At 39.5% G+C, this 6502-nt stretch overlaps 1 long non-coding RNA gene across 3 annotated transcripts; it reads left to right on the top strand.

The window, feature by feature from the left end:
- Positions 1-1970: 1970 nt before the first annotated feature.
- On the top strand, positions 1971-5208 carry LOC106413974. 3 transcript variants are annotated; one of them, XR_007327380.1, is made up of 10 exons: positions 1999-2065; positions 2309-2386; positions 2474-2578; positions 2810-2901; positions 3106-3296; positions 3509-3758; positions 3826-3920; positions 4028-4103; positions 4186-4309; positions 4687-5208. It is a non-coding gene; the product is annotated as an uncharacterized LOC106413974 (long non-coding RNA). The 3 variants fall into 3 exon arrangements; XR_007327379.1 differs by having other exon boundaries at positions 2000-2065; positions 3098-3296; XR_001282720.3 differs by having other exon boundaries at positions 1971-2065; positions 2810-3296.
- The last annotated feature ends 1294 nt before the right edge of the window (positions 5209-6502 follow it).

Below are 6502 nucleotides of genomic sequence, written 5' to 3' on the forward strand. Positions count from 1 at the left end.
ACTTTTTGCCATCTGCAACAAGATCACAGGCAAGTTAGTCAAAACTAACTTGGGATCAGGACTCGGAACATAGAATTTACCGCGAGACGTCAGGCTTGGAAGGATGGTTTGCCCCAATAACCCACTATACTTAGATTGTCCTAGAACTCGACTCCGCTCTGATACCACTTGAAAGGACCCGACCCATTTTTTTGTAACATCAGTACGAGTCTGGCTCGATTTCCTCGATCAGACTTGGGCCGTTTTCATATTTTTTTCTTACTTAGAATTATTTCAGAGTGTTAGTTCTTTTTCAGACAGTCAAGCAAAGCATAATACGATTTGAATAGATAATCTGAGGTTCGAGTTAACAAGTCAGTTCGCTATAGGCTATTACATGTTAATCTCGTCCTATATCTACCCAAACCCACCATCCTTCCTTCCTGCCCTTGTCTCGCGTTCAAGCTATGTCTTTACCCTTTCGGGTCTGGTCCTGATCTGCATCCAAACAAGGAGGCATAAGCAAACAATATGCTTAGTGAGAGTGGTCATTCCGTCCCACTCAGCCAAGTAAAGCAATCGAGTCAATCAGTCAATAAACGGACATGCTTATCATCAGTCAGTTACTTAGCCGACCCAATCGTTCCAAGCCAAAGCGCCATCAGATTCAGTCAAGCCCTAGGAGGCCAATATGGCTCTAGGCGCTTGATCTGATCCAGATGCGTCGATGGAAGGAACCGACTGTTCGGACCAAGCCAGAACTTAGCAGATAATTCGAATTAGACAAGCAATCAGTACATAGAACATTCCTATCAATCAGACTACGATTCAGTACGATAGGCTACGGTCACGCACTCACCTTTATCTTAGAGTCGGTTTGTTCTGTTTGATTCGGTCTCTTCTGACACCTCTTGAGCGGTTTTCGTCGGATCTTCGATCGTTCAGACAGTCGGATTCACCCCACAGACGATCGTTCTGGACTCGGACTTGATCAATCCAGCCAAATATCGAAAACTCTCCCTTAATCGGACTTTTCTCTCTCTGAGTTTCTCTCTGGTTCTTTCTTCCCCTTTCCGTACAGAAATGGTGAAATAAGACAAAGGAGACGATAAAATGGGCAGTTGGGCGGTTTAGGCCCGAGAAACTGCCAAGTTAACCATTCCCGCTTATTTTACATACGGCTCTTAATCCGTAACCGTCACCCCGCGCTCCAAAGTGTTCCAGCGCGAGTTTTTCCCCTTTTCGGACTTTAACTGTTCCCGCCAGTTTTACTTAGACGAAACTCGAGCTAGAGCTGACTGATCCAGTCGACAACTCTAACCGCCTTGTCCGAATCAGACTGATACTACTGAATCAGCTCATCTCAGCTTAGCCGACAGTCTGATTTCAGACAATCGCTGTATAGCCGACCAGTTCAACAGTCTTGTCCGAATCCAACAACACTTGTCCGGATCCGACCATCGCTGTCCGAAAATTCCGCTTTGCCTGGATTTTCATCGAGTTGTCCGAACATCCTGAGTTTCAAAAAACCGAACGGCCTGTCCAATAACCCGAGCGTAAGACCGACTGATGGAGCTTTGTTTGGCTCAAAAACAGATCCGTTCCTAGCTTTAATCGGGTACATAGTTTGAACTCTGATCAACTCTTTATAGCATCATCCAATCCATTCAGTACGTTCTCACAATTCGGCCGGTCAGTCCTCAGATCATCCTAACATGGATCTTAGGAAGGAAGGCGGTGGCTACACAGAGCCCGACCCCTTCTTCTTCTTCGTGAAAAAGCTTCTGACGCCCAGAAAAAGGAAGCAGCTTTATATTAAATCTACGAGATTTTTCATCAGGTAAATGACCCTAAAGCGAGCTTCTTTCACGTCTTCCCTTTTCATCGTCTCATCGTTCCAGCTCCATATCTATCACCCTCCCCCATTCTCTGTTCATCTCAAAGGTCAATTTCCTCTACCTCTATCTCTCTTTGGGCCATTCAATCGTGTTCCGGAAACGCTCTTGATGCTGCATAGCGTATTAGCCGTGAAGCTGAACGCCGAGGCTGTCCTGCGTCTATCGTCTCCAACGACAAATTCGACTCGGTATGTGAGATGTTGTTGTGAATCAATTTGATTTCTTACTCTGTTCTGAAGATTGTTTGCTTCAGATTTTAATATCAAGGAAACCGTGACAATTCCTCTGTTTGATCAATTAGAACCGATGATTTTTGTAATCAGCTCTTAGATTTGAGCGGTTCTATTGATTGAATTTCGAGTAAACTTATAAAAGTATTTTCCTTTATAACTTAATTCTTATTCAAAAAGTTGCCATGTTCTTTTCTCCAGAGTTCCTTGCCTCATGAGGACGCTATTCTTTTTGTTGTATCCACTACAGGGAAAGGAGACTCTCCAGATTCTTTTAAGGTTCGTTGTCAATTTTCACTACCAATAATGCAGTTTTTTGCGTACTTTATTTTTTGTTCCTTGTCCTTTTTTTTTTAATCACTGAAGGAGTTTTGGAGGTTTCTTCTTCAAAGAAACTTGGGAAACTCTTGGTTGCAACGAGTTCGCTTTGCAGTGTTTGGGCTAGGTGATTCAGGTTACCAGAAGTACAATGTAAGTGCATCTGCCACATTATGTAATCTGTTTCACATTCTTGTCAACATACATTTTATTTCTGGTTATGTTTTGATGTATTCATCAGTATGAAAGAAAAAAAGTAGGCTTTACTGAGGAATAAGTATACTAGCTAACTAAAGATTCCCACAACCAGAAATCTTAAGATGTGTCTGAATTATTGTTCTCTGCCAAAAATATTCATGACATTATTTCTTCTGATGGTTTTAGTTTGTAACAAAGAAGCTAGACAAAAGATTACTAGATCTTGGGGCCACAACCATCATCGAGAAAGGTCTAGGAGATGATCAACACCCATCATGGTATGGAACGGTATATTATTGAGGAAAATAATGATTCTGTAAAATTTGATCTTCCCTTTATTCTTTTGTAGCACATGAACCATTTGATCAGTGGAAAATATAGTATCCACGTTTTTTTCCTGCTGCTTGTTTTGTACTATATGTCTAAGTGTTTGAATACTAAATTTTTGGTTTTGGTGTTTTCTTTATTTTTGAGGTATGAAGCAATATGTTGTCTTTGTGGAGTATTTTATATCAAATCAAGCCCATATACTTTCCTAATGGTCCAGAAGTGGTGATTCTTGACATATTTGTTGATTGGTGTTATTTAAGAAGGATCATTGATTACTCCCTGAAAAAAAACTCGAGCTTTCAGATTACCGGAATTAATACATCGTTTTACTTCAATCGATGGGGTGAGATTCTTCTTCCAATCTCTGTGTTAGGCCTTATGCATATTCTATTGGTGGTATTTGATTTATTCTGATTTTGAGATTCTTCACATGATAGATAAGCCTTAGTAAAGATTGTTTTGCATGTATTCAGACAAGAAGTTTTGAACTGAAAAAAAAAACAATAGCTGGTAGGTAGGGAAAAATAAAGAAGTTTGTGTGGGGTTTTGTAACAGAACAGTGGCTGCGTGGCTTGCTACAGAGAACCCAGATCAACTAAAACTTCTCTAAATGATCCACTTTCCAATTCTGTAGCTCAAACGGTTAAGAAACCGAGCGTCTCTGAAAATTTCTGGTCAACAAGCACAGTTGATATGGACAACATCACCTTTCCTTCTCAAGGAGGAAGCATATCATCCAGCTAGACTTTTGAATCTCAATCTGTTTCCCGAAACTCAAATCCCCTGCCTGAGTTTGTAAACCAAGGTTAACTTTCTTCCCTTTGGATTCGTGGTGTGTTATGGGGATGGGTTATATATGTGTGTGTTTGCAGGCCTTCTTCTTTGGAATCAGACAAGTGAGCTTTGTGTGGGAAAAGAAAGACCTAATACAACCCACCGGATCGCAATCAAGGATCCAAGATATAAAGTGAGTGGCCTCATTATACACACATTATTGTCTCCTCAAGAAAAAAAAAGCTAATGCTAAAGGACTGAACACACCTTTTTAACATTTTTATGTGATTTAAACATCAGTTGGAACGCAGCATCGTATGATAGCCTTAAGAACGCTGAAGTAATGAGTCCACTGATCATCGTCTCCCATTGTCCCGTAAGTACACAAAATAACTCACTTTTCCAATAACTTTCCCCCATGACATCCTTAATAATAAGTTTATAAAATTACATAACAGCATGATGGAGGTCTACTTTTCTTTATGGGACGAAGCTGCATCAATGTTTAGGGGTCTCCTTAATTCAGGGGATAGAACTTAATCTGTCAATGTGGTCACAAGTGTGATCCCAAAAAAATTGGAGGTAGCTTACATATTTAAACTTTAAAATTAGCTTAAACCAATAGTTGACAAAGAGACCCCTATATGTTGATGCAGCAATAATTATTATTGTCTATGTTTTTAATTGGAATAAAAACATATCAATATATGATTTTCATGATTTTATCAGTATATGTTTTTAAGGAGATTACTTTTTTTTACAAAAGTTGAGGAGATTTACTTTAACTGTCATAGCCGTACCCATATTTCTTTTTTTTAGCATATGCATATAATTGTATTTGGCAAACACATAAGTGGGACATCCTTCAAAATAGATTTTGCTTCAAAGGTGTGTTCTCTTTGATATCAAAGACACCGAAACATTTTGCTTATATTGAAAGGGTCATCTTTCATGTGCAGGAGCTGCATTATGGAATGGTGCAGTGAGAAGCAAGAATGCCCATTTTGTCGTACACCCAACACCCATTCGAGTTTATTTTGTTTGTACAACTCTGATTTTTAAGCTCAAATGAAGATCAACAAGGACACAACAGTGCAAAAATACATGAAAAGCAAAGGAAGATGATAGGTCCAAATAGTCCACACCAGCTTCTTTAGTGACAACTTGGGACGATAACATATTCTACAAGAATGACATCTGTTTTGTCTTAAGACATGGAAGTAAGATCATCAAGTACTGAGTAGACACCAAGAGAGATTTGGGGTTGATTATGTTATGAATTAAAATAGTGTTCACGACTCCGCGCTTGCGCTGAGCCTCTGCCCTAGTATTTATAGTGAACTTCTCCTTGTTTAACCACTTGCATTTATATTGGCTTCCAATCCCGAACCGGTAATGGGTTTGATGATTATTATTACAGCCAGTTAAGACTAATGTTAGACAATAAATGTAAACGTGAAAATATGCATTTTTTCCGGCTAGTATTATAATTGGATTAATGATTAAAGATGGACCATTAGCTAAATAAGTATAACCTCTTTAAATTAATACTCTATAAATTAATATACACTAAAAATTTCTATAAAATAATATAATTTTATAGTCTCAAATTGAGTTTTTGGTTCAATTATTATATCGATAAATTAATATCTCTATAAATTAATAAATATAAATTAATAAAAAAATTATAGTTTTGGTGTAATTCCAACATTATTAATTTATAGAGGTTTCACTATATTAGTAAAAGAGAGTTTTGTGGAGACTTTATTAGAAAGGATGGGTTTTGCCAGGGTTTGGATCAACTGGGTGATGGCCTGTATATCGACTGTGTCCTTCACAATCTTACTGAACGGGAGACAGCACGGTTTTATCAGACCTGAACGCGGCATTCGTCAGGGCGACCCACTATCACCGTTCCTTTTCATTCTGTGCGCAGAGGCCCTAGTCAACAAGCTTAACCTATCGGCGGCTCAGGGGAACATTCAAGGAATCTGCTTGGGCTTGGGTGGTCCAGTGGTGCATCATTTGTTGTTTGCTGATGACAGTTTGATGCTTTGTCGAGCTAACCGTGCTGATAGTATGGAACTGAAGAATTTCTTAAAGCTCTATGGGGAAGCCTCAGGTCAGATTATTAATCTACAGAAATCCTCCATTATTTTTGGATCGCAAGTGAGTGATGAAGCAAAACTGGAAGTAAAAGAAGTGTTAGGAATCGAGAAGGAAGGTGGGGAAGGAACCTATTTAGGGCTTCCAGAATGTTTCAAAGGTTCTAAGCGTGACCTCTTGGATTTCATACGAGAAAGGCTGAAGTCTAGAATGCATGGATGGTTTGCTAAGTCTCTTTCACATGGGAGAAAGGAGGTTCTGTTGAAGTCGATATGTCTGGCATTGCCAATATACGCCATGTCTGTCTTTAAACTTCCTAAAGACTTATGTGCTAAGCTAACAAGTGCAATGTCGGAATTCTGGTGGAGTAGTGGTGAACATAAGAGGAAAATCTCATGGGTGGCTTGGTCTAAGTTGTGTAAGAGAAAGGAAGAAGGTGGTCTGGGCTTTCATGATATAGAGAAATTTAATCAAGCCCTTTTGGGCAAACAAGCTTGGAGAATATGGTCGCGGCCAGAATCTCTGGTGTCAAGGGTCCTCAAGAGTCGTTACTTCATAAATGGTTCCTTCCTGGAGTGCAGCATGGGATCGCGACCATCTTTCGCATGGAGAAGTTTGTTACATGGGAGAGAGCTGCTTAAAGAAGGCCTAGTTAGGGCAGTAGGTAAT

The sequence above is a fragment of the Brassica napus genome, chromosome C8 (assembly GCF_020379485.1).
Source record: "Brassica napus cultivar Da-Ae chromosome C8, Da-Ae, whole genome shotgun sequence".
Taxonomy (NCBI): Eukaryota; Viridiplantae; Streptophyta; class Magnoliopsida; order Brassicales; family Brassicaceae; genus Brassica; species Brassica napus.